This window comes from Miniopterus natalensis, chromosome 13, assembly GCF_054644295.1.
Source record: "Miniopterus natalensis isolate mMinNat1 chromosome 13, mMinNat1.hap1, whole genome shotgun sequence".
Lineage (NCBI taxonomy): Eukaryota > Metazoa > Chordata > Mammalia > Chiroptera > Miniopteridae > Miniopterus > Miniopterus natalensis.
The window spans coordinates 31,004,180-31,023,728 of NC_142093.1; the positions used below are offsets into that span (position 1 = coordinate 31,004,180).

The 19,549-nt window shown below is 43.1% G+C and overlaps 1 long non-coding RNA gene across 1 annotated transcript in view; it reads left to right on the top strand.

Moving 5' to 3' along the window:
* LOC107528692 (uncharacterized) overlaps positions 1-18,016 on the top strand; it is a 392,472-nt gene extending 374,456 nt beyond the window's left edge. Inside the window, exons 4-5 of the long non-coding RNA XR_015715553.1 lie at positions 8,651-8,751; positions 17,926-18,016. This is a non-coding gene — a long non-coding RNA (uncharacterized LOC107528692). The remainder of the gene's footprint in view (positions 1-8,650; positions 8,752-17,925) is intronic.
* The last annotated feature ends 1,533 nt before the right edge of the window (positions 18,017-19,549 follow it).

A 19,549-nucleotide genomic window follows, 5' to 3' on the forward strand; every position in this document is an offset into this window, starting at 1 on the left:
TCACTTCTTCTACCTCTGTGACTTTCTAAATAAACTTTTTGTGTTAGAGTTCTTGGCTTGGAATTCTTTCTTAGTAGAACTCAGGAACCAATGTCTAACTCCGCCCTTAACACTTTGAAATTTTTGTCTGGCACATAATGATCTTTCTATAATTTTATGTAATGCCCTGTTGATTTATAAAGCATCATAAAATACATTATTTTGTTGGATTCTCAAAACCAATCTGCAGGTAGTGGAAACAGTTGGAGCCAGAATGCTGAGAGTTAAAGAGGTGGGATCACTTTTCAGGATGGGAACCTTTGTTTTCTGACTCTCCAACACCATGCTTTTATATTTTGAGAAGTAGCCACATGCTGGAGAACTTGGGACGGAAAAACCCTTGTCAGCAGTTAGCTGAAAACTGTGGCTATTGCACTACTCGCACTGTCCAGTAGGAGGCAATTGAGTTGAAGTCTGCTTTCCATCTTCCATACAACTTTCCAACAGCCCTGTCTCACTCCCGGTACCTTTCTATCACACAAGTGTCAGTTTCCTTCCCTTTCAACTCTACCTTCCTTATACTCCTGATCTCCTACTCTATTAAATCTTGACTTTGAAGTGGAAGAATGTTACACACCTTGGTCACTGATACTGATGTGTAAATTTTGCATGATACTCTGCTATCTTTATTCATTCATTCACAAAGTATTTAATCAGCTTCTACACTAGACACTGTGTAGCAAGGTGGAGATATAATGTAGAATAAAACAGACACAGTTTCTGCCTTCATGGAGCTTATATTCGTGGGGGTGAGTACAGGTATTTTCTCTCTCAGAAATGCTTTGCTTGCAAGCAATAAATTCTAAAATTGGTTAACTTAAGCAGGAAATAAATTTATAATTGCTCACAGAATCAATAGGAAGCTTAATAATCAAGGTTAAGTTCAGAAATGAACAAGATCTAAAGAATGCTAGGCAGTAGGGCAGCACAGACAAGGTTCTGCTACAAGAACAGTCTAGGTAATGCCTGCCTCTACTGTCCCGGGCATTGGTGTCACTGTAGCCCCATTCTCAAGGCTGTCATCCTGAATAATTTCTCAGCCGTTCCTGTGTCTTTGTTTTACTTCCTAAGATTTAAAATCTTGAACAGGAATGTTAAATTGTCTGAGCCTACACTCTAGGTGCTAGCAGTGTGGAAAGGAGGATCTGAGCCTTTCACACCTATAGTGGGAGGCAAAGCTCATCCTTTCAACAACACGCCCCTGTTATTTTATCTCAAGCACTATGTTCTTTTGCAATTGTGAAAGACCATGTGGATCATGGTAAAAATTTAAAAATATTGCACTAAGTGCAACAGGAAGTCACTAAAGTGTGTAAAGGTAGATAGTGATATGAGTCAGTTTAAATTAAAAAAAGAAATTTTAGTGGCATTATAGAAAATCTAAAACAGAAATTTTACAGCAACATGCTTTTCACAAACATTTACAAACTAACATTGAATCACTAATATTTCTATTATAATTGTTAAAATAATACATGCATATTGTATTAATTTAGGCTAAGTAATGCTAGATGCTGTAACAATTCCCAACTCTCAGTGGCTTTTATTTTTTATTCACATAAAGTCCAGTGCAAGTGTTGCTGGTTAGCATGTTGTCTTCATTTAAGTCCTTTGGAGACGAGGGCTCCTTCACCTGGTGGAACCACAATCCCTTTCAACCTTGGATTTTTTTTGCTAGAACCTTTGTATATGGCCAGGAGCTAGGGAAAGGGAGAGGCTAAAGAATCATGAGATAAATTTTTATGAGCCAGGCCTAGAGTGCTTCTATTACTTCCTTTCACATTCCACTGACTAGGACTCGGTCACATGGTCACCTAACAGCAAAGCAGGCTGGGAAATGTAGTCTGTGCATCTAAGAAATAGAGGGAACAGGTTTTAAAGAACATATAACAGCCTGTGTGTGGCATACAAATAACTTAAAAAGTTATAGGCATGGAAGGCTTAAAACAACAACAAAACCAACTCCTTTTCACCCTCCTAGCCCCTTCCCAGTCTTCTGAATGAACCACCTGCAACTCCTTGAGAAGATGTGACAGTGAGCATGACCCTGCACTTAGCCCTATGCAATATACATGTTGTGAAGCAGGAGAGATTCTACATTTGAGATTTAAAACTAACTCTGGGTCAGGGATTCAGAAGTAGTGAGCTATATCACTCTTTGGTGGCAGTATCCAGGTATCCCTATCACTACAGGGCAGGGTTTCTTAGTCTTGGCAACGTTCACATTTTGAGCTGGATAATTCTTTGCTGTTGGGGGCTGCCCTGTGCACTGTAAGATGTTTAGCAGCATCCCTGGCCTCTATCCACTAGATGCCAGTAGTACTCCTCCCGCTAGTTGTGACAATCAGAAATGCCTTCTGACACTGCATATGTGCCCTGGAGGGCAAAATCACCCCTAAGAATCACTTACAGAGAGGTTGAAGCTGGGAGCCTTGGAGACAGGAAGGTGGATCTTGTTACTATGCGCCTCAGATGGTGACACCACTGAACTTTAGGGAAGACGTCCCCTCGGCTTAAATTGTTCAGAAAAGTAAGGTTGTGGAGGAATAACATCGATGGTGTGCTTGGTGGGGAAGACCGGGTTCGGTGCTTTACACAGTCATCTCGGTTCAAGATTAAGGAGCCACTTTCTCCATGACTCCCTCCATTCTCCATGTCTCATCCCTGTCACGTCCGTGGGCCAGAAACATGACAACACTTGAACAAAAGCTGGGAGTTGGAGAACAGAGGGAGCCGCTGTCAACCTGATTTACCTGTTGTAGCCCAAACCATCTTTGTTTTTAGCTCTTGGTTTTGGGGGTTCTTGTTTCTTCTGAAGCGCAGCCCCCTGGTGGACAGAGATGGACTCTGCATCTCTGACTCGGCTGTCAATTAACAATGAAGACCAGCATATTGATCTCCCTCACCAGTCTTCTCCAACCGATACTTCTTAATCACAGAACAAATCGGAGTCCTGGTACACTACTTTAACGAGCATCCATTCTGTTTCTCAGTTCGCACGGCTGGAAGGGAAGCTATCTCCCTGCTTCCCTACCTGCTTCCTCTTTGTGTTTCTGACTCACTTCCTCATATCGCATCTATATTTCATTTTATGTCTACATGCATACATATATTTCCACATTTTTATATGTGTTTTGCTATAGCACTGGAGGTTTATTACTGTAGATCATCGCGAGGCACCTGAATATTTTGCAAGACAATGAGCCTCTAGAATCTCGGTATCCCGAGGAACTAATTTTGTGCAGCAATAAGGGGGGGGGGGAGGGGAGAAAAAGAAAACAGTAACTATACATCTGGTTTCTAGACAGTATTAGGATGGCATAACTTGTTCCTGTCTGAGTAAATTCAGTGGATTTGTATTATACAGTGCCTGCTTAAAATATGTAGCCAAGTCCGAGTCGTTCTTTAAATTAAAAAACCAACCCCACGGCTTTCGCAACACTAAGTGTGTGCCTCGTATTTGCAACTCTGTTCAGGTGAAACCAACCAACTCTCATCCCAAGAGGGTGAGCGGGCAGGAGAGCTCTTAGTGCACAAGCATAAATTTCTTCCTCCTTCCAAATGATATTTTATACAATTGTAAAGGAAATTGACACCCTAAAGTGCATGGGTAATGCCACGTCATAAACTTTGTACTGTAGATGGGCGAGCTGGGGTAGGCTCGTGTTCTGAGCAGCAGGCTGCATACCCAGAAACGGGGTCCGTGTTCCCAGGTCTGTTTCTGGCTTTGTGTCACCCAGGGGAAATCAGTCCTTTTGCCAGGGCCTGCATTGCCCGTCTCCAAAGTGTGGGTACACACGTCACTCCCTCCCTTGCTCCATCCCCAGCTGTACCTTGCATTATTGGGTATTCAGAAAATAGATGAGCCGATGTTTATGAAATACTTTGAAACACTAGGTAAAATAATCTTATGTACGCCTAAATTGTTATCTACTGTATTGTTACCCGTATTGTTACAGTGCACACGCTGTTGCGTATTTGCAAATCACATACAGTAATTACCTGAGTACATCCAGTAATTCAAGTACCATCATTAGTACTTGACATTAGTATTTCGTAGCAACTTGCAGGGCAATAACTGGTGCTGGGATTCTTGCCCTTAACGCTTGATTATTTGTTGGGGGCTCAGGATTTGTTAGACACTGTAATTAAGAGAATTTTAAGCCATATCTAATGCGGGCTTCATAATCTCCCCCATCCTCTCTCTGGCAATAGTCCTGTGCTATAAGAAGGTCCCAGAATACTAAAGCTGCCGGAAACACTGGAGTTTATCTCCTTTAAAGCTTCCATTTTGCAAATGAAGGAACCAAGGCTCAGAAAGATCAAGGGACTTTGCCAAAGCCATGTAGTTAGTTAAAATGTCAGAACTGGAACCAAGTCTCTGAATTTCCTGTTTAATGCTCTTTCCGTTGCCCTGCACTACTTGGGAAAGGTAGAATAGAAAAGAATGGGGTGACCCGGTTGTGAGATTCCTGAAGAGTGACAGAACCCCAGTTTGTTGGGGACCTGGCAGCCTTTGCCAAATGCTCTCTACAAGAGTAATTGAGGTTGACAAGAAAGATGGAGATTGAAACACAGGCCCTCTGGGTTAGAGATATGGAGGTGTGATTAGAAGACTGTGGGCTGGGTTTTGCTAGCAAGCCATGGTGTCACCTTCTGGCATGAAGCTCTACTCCTTGAAGTCCATCTCCTGTTCCTGTGAAGAAAGTAGGTGGGCCCCATTTTCTACCACTCTTACAGCTGGAGTGTAAATGAAGACTGTCGATTCCTGGCACTTAGTTGGTGTTTTCTGTAGAAGACCCTCCAAGGTCAGCTGTTGATGACGAGGAGGCGATTATTTGGGTGCATCCCAGGGGAGGAGTGTGGCAGCCACATCGCCGCCCATGAAGCAGTGATTCCTTTCACTGTGTGGAAACACTTGTGGTTGACAGCTATTCTCCAGGTGGTCCATGGGCCAGTCTTCCATCGTGTTAGTATTTTCTTCATATTGCAGGACTATTCCTGGCATGAATTGGTAATGTGCTTGTGATCACTAAGGCAACTTGGACGATGCCAGTTTGATTTTCATTAGCATCAGAACATCCTCCCATGTTTCCTGGTAAGGAATTCTTCTTCAGTGGGTCATCAGAGATCACTGTTGCTTTAATAGGCTAAGGTTTAAACAGAAAGACTGATTTTTGGTAGAGAGATCCATATTATTCCTAGGGACATGGAAGAGTTAATTATATAGTAAAACCCTGAAATTCAGTATCATATTAGGTGTACTAGATTAGAAGGCAGAGGACCACAAAACTCATACTGACTTATCTACCAAGTAGTTTTGGACTATAACAACTCACTTAACATTTCAGGGCCTCACCTTTCTATTCTGTGAAATGACAGAAATTGCTTAAATCAATACTCAAGCCCCCTCTAGGCATAAAATTATAGGAACCTAAATGAATTAAAAATTCATAGTACAATTTAGAAGGAAGCTTCCTGGGATGTGGGACTTCTAGAAGATATGATTGCAGTACTTCCGAAACACATAAATTCCAACAAATGACCCGAGTCAGAACCCTCACGTATCAAACTTCAAGGTGTGAAATGAAAGCTTTATTTGTATGCTGTAATCAAACCACCCTTTTCCCAAAGACGACGAGACTATTTTCAGCCATAGGTATTGAATGGTGCCATAACAAAACATTGGCCATCACAGGCTAGATCAGTGTTTCTGACACCATGCTGTGGGATAGTGGGCCATCAGAGAGAGGAACTGAGGCACAGACTTGCCGAGAGGGGTGTTTGGTCATAAAATACCACTTAGAAAATGTCTAGTTGGGCTGGGTGGAGGTGGGCAAGGGGGGCGGGAATGGGTGACATCTGTAATAGTGTCAACAATAAAAAATCTACTTGGTGTGACTGAAAATTCACAAAGTTGATGGTCATGTAGCTAATGGGATCCTTCTTGTTTTTTCATTATCTCATTTCACATGCATAGACAGACAGACAGACACACACACACACACACACACACACAGAAACCCAGCGGGGTAGCTCTTTGATCTGCCATGAACTTGACAGAGAATTTGCCCCTCATGAATTCATGAGTTGGGGCCACACAATGCAATTTTTCATTGCCACGTAGAACTGGCAGAAGGCTTCCCTTATTGCCCATTGCAGCCACCATTAAGGTTCCATTGTGTGTGTGCCTCCAGCCCTGAGGTCTGAGGAGTCAAAGCAGTTTAGGGGGGACATGTCGAGAAACCTCTCTTGTTTCTGCAAAGCCATCTTAATCATGCCTGCCTCTTTTCTTTGGGTTGATTTACATAGCAGTGTGACATTTCATCATTAAGGAAGCAGGTCCCAATCTTCTGTGTCTTTTTCTTGGCTCGTCTGGCAAAGCAATTCTCTATTGCAAGCTATGAAATCCTTAAGGAGGACTTCCTGGCAAGGGAAAAATCCTCAGTCATCCAACAGTCTCTCACTTTTCTATTTTAAATCTTGGCCATGCACATATGGTTGGGCATGTGTGTCTAAAAATTTCTTCCACATTGACTAACTTGAGCTATTTAATAGATCGTGCTGGCCGTGGGCCTCTACAGCAAATCCTGTGATGCTCATCTCCCTCCCTGGAGATGCAGAAGACCGCCTCATGCATTTGCCTTTGTATTTTCCTTGTAATCTCCCTCTCTGGCCCTGTTAGAGCATGAAAGTCAAACCCTGCGACTCTGCCCATTGTCTTGCAATTAACATTGTCTCTGCTCTCCTACCGCCAGCAGAAAAGAGATCTCCAAATATCGGGGTTAATGTTCCAGCAAGTGTACTTTCCTTAGGGCTTTGCTAGGGATGTTCTAACCCATTTCTAAGGACAGAAGAGTTTGAGGACATGTCTACCCTATGCTCTTGGAGGCCCGATGGTGTACGTGTGTGTGTGAATTTAATGTGTCTCAACCTTAACTTTCTTCCAAAACTTGGAATCTCTTATCTTCAACAGCCCCAAGCACAGACCTGGGTCCTATTAGGTCCCCAGGAATGATGGTCGAAGTGAATCTGAAAACAAAGCCGAGTTCTGGCAACTTGGCTGTTTCTCCCAGGTTGTAAAGAATGGGTCCAAAGGGACAGAGGAGAATGGCGGAGGCATGCACCCAGAGCCAGCCTCCGGCTGTGCCTCCTCCATGCGTGCAGCCCAAACTCCCATGGTTTCTCAGCAATTCAGCAACTCCAAGAAGCTGAGAAAATGATACCCTGTGATCCAAAAGAATGACTACCCTGCCAGAAGGCGAAGGCTCTGCTTCCCAGAGGACACTGTTCCTGAGAAGACAAAGAGCAATAACAACAACAACAGCACAATAACAACAATAGCATGGGGATGAGCTGTAGATTAATACACAGTGTCTCAGGAGCTTGCAGAGACACCCCCTCTCCCACCTCCCCCAGAATTATATATTATATATATATATATATATATATATATATATATATATATATATATATATATTTTTTTTTTTTTGCATTTTGTGCCTGGACCGTTTGGCAGTGCCTTAAAGCTCGGTGCTGCTGTAAGAGCAGCGAAATTATCCTCCTGCTGGGATGGCCCCAGAAATTTCATTTTTTTGTTGAATGTTAAATATGTCCCCTGAAGTTTATCACAAACAGTGTGAGGAATAAAGCTCAGTGTGGCTGGTATTCCGTACACTTCATCCCCACCAAAATGACAAGCCCTTAAGTAAGAAAAGTCTGAAGGGCTGTGATGGATGGGAATGCTGGGCTTACCTTCTTGGAGGGGTGCCTTGGCAAAGCCCACGGTTTCAAACTTTATATAAAAATGATATTGCTGCGGTAAATGGGAAAAACATGTTGTCATTTTTGGACTCCAGACAAAGGCGAGCGTAAACAGCATTAAAATGGAATCGCTATTTTTAACTTACCTTTCTCTTTCTAGAAATCGCATCACAATCAGATGACACATATTACTGCATGTCTTTTAAGGATGTAGCAACCTCCCAGCTTAATCCACAAAATCATTACTTTCCCAACTGTTAGTCAATGTATAATGTCCGACGCCACCACCCACACTTCAGTTTGATTCTAAGAGCTCAACTTTGCTAGAAATTGTCAATTTGATGTCGTAATGCATTTAACGGCTCTTGCTTTTGTTGGCATCTCCGGGATAAAGATATTTAAGTGGCGTGGCCCCTTGACTCCTTTATCTCATGATGTTTCCCCACCCCTTGGCAGCATTTCCCTTTTTTTTTTTTTTTGCATCTTTTGTATTTCTTTTACTTTTTTACTTTCTTAATTCAGATGTTCCACTTCAGGGGGTCAGCACCAAAACCCCTGGAACACAGGGCGTTTACAAGTGTAGAGCACCCGCAGGAAGGACTTGGGGAAGCCCTGAGGCTGGGTGCGAGCCTCGCGCCCTCGCGGGCTGCTGGCCGGCTCCTTCCGAAGCAGCGGGGAGCTGACGGGGGCACCGGGACTACGGAGTCACCCCCAGGGGCCTCCGGCCCTCCCGGCTTCACACCCGGGCCTCGCGTGGCCCTCACTCTACAAGGCCCGTCCCCTGTTGCCTCTTTACTCCTCGCGACGACGTAGGAGGCAGGAACCGTCCTTTCTGTTTTACCTGCAGGAAATTGAGGCAGAGGGTGGCTGTGGAACCTGACAGGCCGCCGAAGCCAAACTCATGACTGCTCTGCTCTGCCGACCCCGTTTCAGCAACGGAAGAGGCTTGTAAGTTCAATGTTAAATGCTAAAATCTACTGCGCCCTGACGCCAAGACCACAGGCCATCTTTCCATCATAGTGCATGCGACTTAAATTTAATTCTCCTTGTTTGCATTGATCCTCTCTGCTCACTTCCCAAGACCATCTCGGGGCCAATATTTTTATTGTTTAACACTTGCCTAGAAGTACAAAGATACACGACGTCCCTAGGCCTAGAAAAGTTCCATCCGTAAAGATACATTGGAATGAAATTCACGATCTTACTTCCAGCTCAGGTGACGGGAAGTAAGGTGAAATCAGGCTGTTCAGCACCCTCTCTCCATTGCATGCAAATTCAGGCATGTACAGTGTATGAGGGGTGTAACGATAGAATATGGTGTTGCTAATTTGGGGCTTCTTTTTTGTGGAAGTTAATTTTTTTCCAAATATTAGAGAAAGTGACTAATATTCAGTCTTATAATAAATATTTATTGATCCTAGCTGTACCTCTAGAACTCTGCTAAGCGAGGCAGGGGACGTGGTGATACCTAACTAAGCGTCCCTGCTCTGGGGGATCATAGACTAGTGGGGAGAAAGGATGGAGAACGCAAGCCCACAAAACAAAACAAAACAAAAGTTGAAAGTCATAGGAAAGTAAATATAACAAATTATTACCCCTGAGTGATTTAAACTCAAATTTCTCTGAAACGGAGGGAAAGAGAAAAAGAAGAACCAACGCTTATTATGAAACTACACTATTCCAGATGCTGTCTTAAAGTGTTTTTGATGTAATTATTGCAATAGATTTATAAGGAAGATGTGATTAACAGAGAATTTAACTGATCCCAAAGCATGGCCGGCCTGCCAGAGGGTCAGCAGTCTGTCTTCCCCCTGACTTCTCGCCATGGTTCACCTAAGTATTTGGTGGTAGATTTAGGTTTTTAAAGCTAAACCTCAGGCTAGAGTGGTCAGGAAGGCTTCGTGGAGGAAGTGGGCTTGAGCTGGTCCAGACTGAGAGCAGATGGGCAGGGAGAAGTTAAGGTGACTCCTGGCAGGACTCAGCAGGAATCATGTGATGGAGAGAAGACTCAGAACACACGTTGAGCCAGAGAAGACTTAAGAGTAATAGGGCATTTATTTAGGGGAAGGGCTGGAGATAATGTTAGAAGGAGGCATGAAGCTAGGTTTGCATCAGTATTAACTAATTATGGTGAAGGGAGCCCCCATACACACACAATCACTAATCTGCCAATCACACTGCTACACTCAATCTGGAACGTAGCACCAATAATATTTTACTTTACATTAGATTTATTAAAACATTTTCATAACAAGATATATAGGTTACATAGAAAACCATCTCTTCTCTTTCCTGTTATCGTTTATTCAATTGCTCTTTGGTGGAAATAATCTGTGTCCACCCCGATGCTGGCCTTATTCTCTCACCATTCCAGTCTTCACTTGATTTACCTGCATAGGTCAAGTAAAGGGATCCCTGTGGATCCAGAAGTGGGGGCTGAATTCTGCTGGGGGTTCCAAGGGCACAGTCTTCTCTCTGGGACATGCGTAACTTTCTGAAAGCCTCCTTTGCCTGACTTGATAATGTCACATTTGAAAATATTCAGGTTGCTTTTGTTGTTCTCTCCATAAAAAAGCAATGATCGTGAAAGTATTATCATGTTTACTCTAAAGCAACTCTTTTCTACATTTTAATTAAAAGTTGTAATTCACCATCTTTTCACCAAGTTATCTTAAATCTTCCTCTTATTGGTAATGGGTATTGGGCAGATTCGGAGAGAAATACAAGCGTTACTTAATATGAACAGTAAAACCTCGGCATTTGTAGAGACACGGTTCTGCTCATTTCATGGGCTGCGCTAACTCTGCCTTTTTAATTAGAAATATCCTCCTGCTTATGCGAGGACCCTGGGAAGGGGCATTGTCTTACCCAATATGTATTCCACGAGAGTCGCAAGTGGACAAAACCAGGCGAATACGGTGACTGTTGTGTTATTAAAGCACTTTAATAAGGTCACTACCTCAGTAGAGTGAGCTCCTCAAAAACCCATTTCCTTTTCAAGAGGTGAGCTGCATGGGAGGATGCTGGGCACGCCTCGGGGTATACGCAAGGCCCCCTTTTTGTATGTACTTTACAGAGCTCTATGGGTGCACCCCCAGGATCAGCTCCTCTTCCTTTTTAGTCCCCTGTCCTACCTTAGGGACTGATGTCCTAGAAAGCCTTAGCATTTCTATTTTGGTCCTATAGCATAGTAAGAGGAAATAGGGTAAAATACTGACATGTGGGGGGAAGGTCTGTAAACAAAGCTTCACTCCACGTGGGGCATCCCACGCAATGCTGTCCTGCTGAATTGTCCCCCCCTGGCCTTCCACACCAGCCAACTAAAAAGCGCGTCGGTTACGAATTCAATTTAATGGTTCTCATTGAAAATAAAATCTTTAGTGGTACTAAAAATGTCTTTTAAGAAAGAAAATGGAAGTAGTGAAGTAGGGTGGGAGGCAGGAAAGGAGAGAGAGAAGAAAGGGAGGGAGGGTGAAAGGCGGGGGGGTGAGGAAGGAAGGGAGGGAGGAAGGAAGGAGAAAAGGAAGATTTTTTTTTTTTTAAAAAAGGGGCCACCCAATTGCAGCAGAGCAAAGACTTATCTATATGCATTACTTTGATTTCAAATTATTTTTAGCACGGCTTTTATTGTACTCATTGTTACATACATAAATCTTTAAAGTAATACGTTTTGTAAGAAATGGTCATAAAAATTTACAGCCAGTAACTTTTCCCCTGTCCCTTACAATGATATTCTACTAAAACCATTAAATGGTTCTCATTAATGCCCTTTAAATGATTGTGTAATGACCCACAATCGCTTGTAAGTGAACAACCATTAAAGAATTACCAGTTCTTAGCATGCTTTTAAGTACAGCTTAAATACATGGGAGGTAACATATAATATATTAGAAAAAGTATTAAATTGGAAATGGTAAAAACCCGATCATCGCAAGAGAATCATCAGGTGTGCAGCTCTGCCCTGCAACACCACGCTTCCCGCTGAGCCGCTGTTATAGGAGGTTTTACGGCATTTGTTCTTTTTCCCTATTGAATCTTTTCCTTTTTTTCCCTGGGATTAAAAATAATAATAATAATAATAAAACCCTGCCACAACAGGAGAGAAAGCGCATATAAAAGCCAATCGGAGAAATAATTAAAGCCGTGCGTAACAGACAGCAACCTATCTGAGCAAAAAGTGAGCAGTCCCATCCGAGGTATTTTCTACAGGAGGGGCGAATATTCATTTTTTTCCTGAACCATACAGACATTAGGTACAGGACAGTCTGAGCACTCAGGCGATTGCATCTTTTACGCTTCGAAGTAAAGATGGTAAAACAGAATAACTCTTCCTGAAGGAGGGGGGGCAGGCGAATCCCCTGCAATTCCTGGCATGTTCTATCGGAAGCTAAGCCACCCCTGTCGGGCCGGGCAGTTGATTTACCCTAAACCACACACGGCAAGTAGAGACTTGGGTGGCATTTGCTTTTGAAGTTCTTTCACTCCCGACGGACCTTGTGTATGCTCTTTATGGCGATGTGACTATATAACCAGGGCCACGGGAATCCTGTCGCCAGATAGGGCAAGGGGCAGGGTGAGCGCAGTGCCAAGTTACAGCAGGAACAAGAGGAAATTAGATGTATTAACTTATTTACTCATCAGAGGCCATCAGAGGGAGGCAGCAGCAAGGGCAGGAGCAGTCTGGGGCCGGCCGGCTCAGCTACGTGCTCTCCTTGCGTCGTTTAGAAACTCAGGATCAACCCTGGATCCCAGCTGGCGTGGCCTTGGCCCCCTCGGACTGGCGGCACAGCAGGCTTGGTGCTCCCCAGCAAACTCTCGTTATCCTCACGTGTGCAACGGCCTCTTCTTAGTTGCTTCCTTCTGGCGCAGGTCGCCCGTGGCATTGGTCAGAATTGTTTTTCTGTATCATGAAAGCCCCAGCTTAGCTCTCCCTTCCCCTGGGGACGCGCCCCCACCCCCCACCGCCGTTCCCGTCATGCTTATCACACGCTAGTGCAGCCGCGTGAGACCTGGGCGGCGGGGACTGTTGCCTGTTCGTGCCGGACCCCCCTCCCTAACACGGCACCCGGCGGTGCTGGGCTTTTCAGTGAGTGCCGGGTTACTACATCGACCCGGAAAGGCTGCAAAAATAAGTCCTGCTGCTCAACTAAGCTGGAGAATTCTATATGGATCACTATTCAAAAACACAGCAGTGTTGGAGATTTACAAAATTGTCAATGGAAAGTAGAAATTTGGGCCTGTGGAGCCTAAAATGAATCCCAGGCATTCGCCAGCCTCCTTTCGGCACCTTCCCCCTTCCTTCCATGTTGGTCCCTCTCGGTCTCCACCCTTTTCCAAGCAACTGTGCTTCTGTTTTTCTCACCATTCTCTCCCTTGCCATGGAGCCCCATCTCCTCTAAAAGCTATTCTAGAAGTTACTCCCACTTTACCCCAGCCCATGGGTGTCACTGCATGTTGAAACGTCGTCGTATCACGGAAAAAGGGATGTTTCCTTTTCTTTGACAGCAGCTCTGAGTGCTGGTGAGCTTGTGGGCAGCGTCTCCTTGGGACCCTCCAGTCCTGAGAGAGGCGGGGGAAAGTGGCGTGGAGAGAGAGCGCTTGGGTTAACTCGAAGGCTGACTTAGGATAAGGCATTTTCCTTAACTGATTTGTAAAACGAATCAAGCAGAGAAACAAAGATGAAAACAGGGAACAAAAACAAGCCCTTTATCTTCCCAATATTTTCTTAGCTCCATGTCAGCTGGTTGTCTCTTTTAAACTCAGGGACCTTTCACTTCTCTGTGAGAACACATCCGACTCTGAGCCTCTTCCCAGTGTGCCTGACAGTAGCTGCCACACTGTGTGTTTTATTTAAGAAGCTCTGCTTGGCACCATGCTCTGCAAAGGAGAGGAGCATATGGCCTTGACTGTTAAAAATATTCATGAGTCATGTTGCCCAGTACTGAAGTACAGCCACCTCAAGGGCAACTTTCCAACAGCTCATATTGGTTTACAACATGGAATGAGGACCAGATGAAGTTCCAGGAGGTGTTCAGAGGAGACAGAATGCAGTGACGCAAGTCAGAACTTGGTCAGTATGCTGGGCTGCATGTCCCTTCTGGAACGAGGCACGGGGTGCTGGTAGAATGTCAAAGTGAGGGATCCCACTCCCAGGTTCCATTTATAGGCCCAGGGTTCTGCTAAAACCTTCTATAGAAAGAAATGGAGTAGACGTGCAAGTGAGGGTTACTCCATCCATTGACTCCCCGAGACTTTCCTCTTCTCTCCATGACCCCTAAGAACTCACCTTGTCTCGTGGCGTTTGCTATTCCAGGATACCACCAAGCTCTCACCCCCCTGCTCCTGGCAGAAGATTCTTCCAGGGATAAGTGTTTCTGATTTTAAAAAGTCATTGCTTTAAGGGAACTTATGAAGAAGTTTAGATTGTGGATGTTTTGTTATTGGTTTGTATTGAAACATTTCTGTTTCTTTGGAAGTGGTCCTGAGTGTGCTTGGCTTCCTGGGGACATTTTATGTGATTCCTCAAAGTGCTCACTAAGCACAGTTAAAACAACTGGGCCTGGAGGGTAAAAATGTCTCAACTTTCGCATGGCCTGAGAGCAGACAGGTGGGATGTCTGAAATAGTTTCATGGTTTAGAATACAACCGTTTGCCCTTCATTCCTCTTTCTATTGTAAATTAATCATTAGAGGGTTCTCTCTGAAACACTTTTCTTTCTCTCACTGTGTATCCTGTTTCAACCTGCCCCGTGCCGGCAACTGCACCTGACTGTAATTTGGGGAACACAAATTGTAGTGGTTCAGCACTTTGTGACGCCTCTAATAAGTTAATGTCACTCCCATCTCCCGGCACAGTTCAATTCAGAGAGGCTGCAATGTATCATTAATGCATTAAAAAAATGTTGTGTTTTTAGACTGAATACCTGGAATTAGTGGGGAGTCTGATGATCCAAAACAGACTTTTCACAGTGCTTGGGAGCCCTGAGGAAGCAATTCTTGTTTAAGCATCTGCGTTATCAGAGCATCCCAAGTACTTTAAAGGTCCGTGCAGGATGCTCAAAATAGGCACCTTGCCAAACAGAAATTGAAACACATATACGCACTACACTATTTGCCTTACAGAAATTAATTTCCAGCCAGCGGCACCTAGGATTATTTAATATTTATCTTTAGCTGCAGGAAGAAGAATCTATTATATTATGAGTTGATTTTGTTATTTTACCCGTATTTCAGTCAGTCTTTCCAGTAGGAGACACTTATGGTCTCTTCTATGACCTGCCTATCACCCTCTTATTAAATTATTATTATTTTTTAAGTAGTCAGAAGCCGTGGGAAGATTCATTTTTAAATCAGTTGATTTCCCCAGTTGGTTCCCTGGGAAGAAACGATCAGGTCCTTTCAGGGATATGAGAATAAGCCCTGGATCCGTTGAATGGCCTCGGTGGTCAGAGGCGTCGCAGAAACAGGTTTGGATGGCAGGTAAAGAAACTGAGTTGGAGGACCTCTCCCCACCTTGGTGACCTGGGAGAGATCCCTTAACTTTCCCAGTGCCTCCTGCCCGTCATCTGTTTCTAATTAGTCTAGAGTCGACAGTCCCCACCGAGCTCTTTCCCCCAGCGATGTGTCATTCTGAAATGCCACCAAGGTCCTACGGTTCCGCCTTCTGTTGCTAAAATTCCAGAGGGCTGTGCACTGTGTTGATTGTTGGCTCCTGTGAAATTAAAGCGCCAAGGAAAGAATGTGTCACTGTGTCGAATAACAAAATGACTGATAGAGTATCGGGGGGACTTGAGTGTATAAAGAGCCACAATATTGCAAAGTACCTTGTAGATGGCAACTGTTAAATATCAATGGAGCATCGCTGCGTCTGCACTGTCAGCACTTCCCTGTGGCCACAGCGAGAGAGACGCTACAATGTCATTTCATGGCCCACATTATGTGCTGCTTACAATGAATATTCTGGCCATGGTTTATTACATTTTTGATAAATTGTAACTTCTTGGACCCAAATTTGGTTAGCTTATCTCTAGTGCCATTTAAATATCTTAAAAGACTGAATCTGCCCCAAAGATTTAATCATCATTCAGCAGCGGCCTGTAACCATGTGGTACTAATTTAAATTACTGTAGCAATGGACAAGTCTCTATCCAGAAATTAATAAATGCAATTTATAAGGAATGTTAAGTAACAACTAACAATTTAATGCTTTGTGAGTTTCAGCCAAACTGATTAAATAATTAAAACAGATTTCTAGGGATAGGGGAAGAGATTTTACCATAAAAGAGATAAACAGTTTGGGAATTGCATGCATTCTTTTAGACATTTAAGATAATTAAATCCAAAACCTATGTTAAAATAACACTAAAGGTCTGGTTTAAATCAGTACTGGGAATTGCTAAGTTAAGAGTTGAACACCATCCGCAATGTCTGCCCCGTTGTTTTAAATAAGGCATTTGGGGGCTCTCGGAGCACTGGGTCAGTTTATAGAGCAAGCTGTTGGTGGAACAATATTGGTCTCAAGCACAAATAGATATATTCAACAGAACTTCCTTCTTACCACGATGTTTTTAGTATTTTACAAAATCTAAACTGAATGTTTAGGATCTTTCAGAGTTGTTGTACAAACCTAAAACTTTCTGCTACATGTTTTTCAAATTCTTATTTGTTAAAAAACAAAAAGGTAAAAGAGTTTACAGATCATAGCTGTTTTGATTTAATGTGCAATGAATGTAATATGTACATTTATGAGCTTAAAATAATTCACTTTTGCAACCTATTATTGAGTGCTTGTAGATGTATAGTACAGGGATGTCTTTGTGATACAAAGGTTAATAAGGCCTCAAAGCATTCTGTTTTCTGACGAATCATATTGTAGGCAGCAAAAGCAGATGGGTAGCCCCCTTGATAGAAATGACCATAAGTCACAATAGGATGTATTCCTTTTAAGGGTATTTTAAAAAAATGATTTGCACAAATGCCTCAAAAGGTGTCCATCACTCATCCTTTAAATTGTATTTGCAGCCCCGCAACCCCGGTAGAGAAAGACTGACTATCTAACCCTTTGTGCCAGGGCCTCCTTCCTTAACTGCATGAATGCTGGATGGTGGTACCTATGGGACAGTGGAAATGTGGAAGCTGTTTGAACTGACCAGCTGTTTGGGGTTAGGTAGATGCAGATTGAATTGTTCTGCTCAATAGGTTTAAAATTCATCATCTTCCATACTGAACGTATTATATGTTCCTCAAAGTGTACCTTTCCTTATATGATAGGCAATTACCCCTGTTTGCCTAGGACAGAGAGGTTTTCCAGAATGCAGAGTTTTTGGTGCTAAGACTGGGGATGTCCCGGGCAAACCTGGATGAGTTTATCATACTGCTCTTTAGCCTCTCTTATTTTCTCCATCCTGATTAATTTACTGTCACCTGCTCATTCATGCTGGACTTTCCCATTTCTTTTCCCACATCCAAACTTCCACTGAGTTCCATCAGGTATTTTATTCCTGCCTCTTTCCAGGCTCTGTCATTGCCTTGGCTCAAGCATTGTTATGGATTTGCCCCAACTGTTCATGCCACCGCTAGACTTGTTCTTACCCCCACCTCCCAGTGACTCATCTTCTAGTGATATTTAAAATGCCTATTCACTCTGTTTAGCCTTCGCTGTTACTTGTTACATAAAATCCCCATTTATATACGAGCGGGCAAAGAGGCCTTCCATACGCTGGTTCCTGCCAGAATCTCCAGGCTCACTTCCATCCATACTTCTTCAACTCTATTCTCCAGCCTTTTAGATCCGCTTGGAGTTTTGTGGAGGCAGAATACTAGTAATTCACACTTGTACACCTTTGGCTATAATATTTCCTGATTTTGGAATGCCCTTCCCAGCCCCCCTTTAATCTGTTAGACAACTAATTATATTTCAAGACCCAGTCCAAGCACCACATTCCTTTATGAAATCCTTTCTGCTCCAAAATAAAATTGACCACTGCTAATTTTGCACTAGACTGTGCTTTGGATACTTGTTATGTACCTAAAAACACATTACAGTTGTTTATTTGTTGGTTTTCTGTTTTAGATTATGTACTCTTTAATGAAGGGTACCTGATTTATTAATATTTATTTCCAGATTTTGGTATCAGGTCTGACACAAAGCAGACGCTGAAGTGGACACAGACCCTCTCTCCGCGCATCGTGGGCACTAAGACGGCAGAGCAGCGTGTGTGGTGAGTCTCCAAGGGCCTGGATAATGCCCTTCTCATGTCACCTTCTTGAAACTTGTTGTTTTTACTTGTTCATTACTTTACTGTTGTATCATCTATTTGCTCCTAGAGTAACTTCTAAACATAGATTTTTATGTCCACTTTATGTCATTTTTTCTTATGCTATATTGGTTTCAATTCAGATCTAGCCAGCTGTTGACTGCCTGGCTAATGATCATCTCTCTGCTCCACCCCATACCTTAAAGCTTCCAAAAGAACCCTGCTCATTTCAGGGCCCCCTCTCCTCAGGATCAGGAACTTCTGAAAAGTTTCCTTCTGTTCCCGAGGGGCTGGCTCCTGATTAGCCTAAGGCAATTATAGCGGCCCCATTCCCCATATAGCGGCCCCCTATCTAAAGGTGGCTAGAAGTTTGGGCTTGTGACACAATCCTGGCCAATGAAATGTAAGACAAGTCTGCTGGGAATCTCCTGGAAAGATTCCCTCTTATGACAAAGGTACCTAGGAAGAAACGGTCTCATTATCTGGATGTCGTTCTTTCTATATGTGACACCTAAAACTACTGTGGTCATGTTCTGACATTGAGGGAGGCCAACCTGTTGATGAAGCCAAGACTGAGACCAGCATGGCAGAAAAGTAGAAGGAACCTAATTCTTGGTGCCATTGTGGAGACTCTGATCCCGTCCCAGCGAGAGTCCTCAACCTCCTTCCTCTAGACCTGTAATTGTGTTACATGTGGCTGAAAGTCTCACAGCTGACACAGGCAAGGTTAGCATTGTGACCTGAGAAGGACAGGGCCTTTAGTTTAATAGATACCGTATGGTGTGTCAAAGGTAAGGATAAAAATGCTTAAAGCATGATTGGAATAAAGGCAGAAGCCAAGATGACCACTGGAGACAATTAAATTCTACCATTTGTTCAATACCTATATTAATGAATCAATCACTGAATGAAGATTCTGTTGGAGGAACTGTACTAAGTGTGTATAAGGAACACAATCTCTAAGCAGTTGCAGCCTTTCTCTATATGAGCTAATGGTCTCATTAGTGAGCTGGGGCAATGACCTAAATGACTATACAATAAAAAAGAAAGTAATAGATATTATAGTAGTGATAAGGATCTAACATTTATTGAACAATTACTATGCACTAGGCACTGTTCTAAGTCTTTCCCAAAGACTTTTATTTGCATCAGTTATATTTTCTCTCTCAAATATTTTCCTCACAGACCACATCACAGCCTAAAAATACATATATAAGTATACTTATGTAAGTCTCTCTTATTCTAAATTCGAGATAGAGAGAAAGAAAACTACTATCTTTCCTGACAATGCTTTCCTCTCAAGATACCACCTTATTTCCTTTACACACTTACAAAACATCACCAATTTTATTTTAATTAATAAACTTTATTCTTAGAACATTTTTAAGTTCACAGCAAGACTGAGTGGAAAGTACTGAGATTGCCCATATACCCCGTCTCCACACGCACATAACCTCTCCCATTGACGACATCCCCTACCACAGCGACATG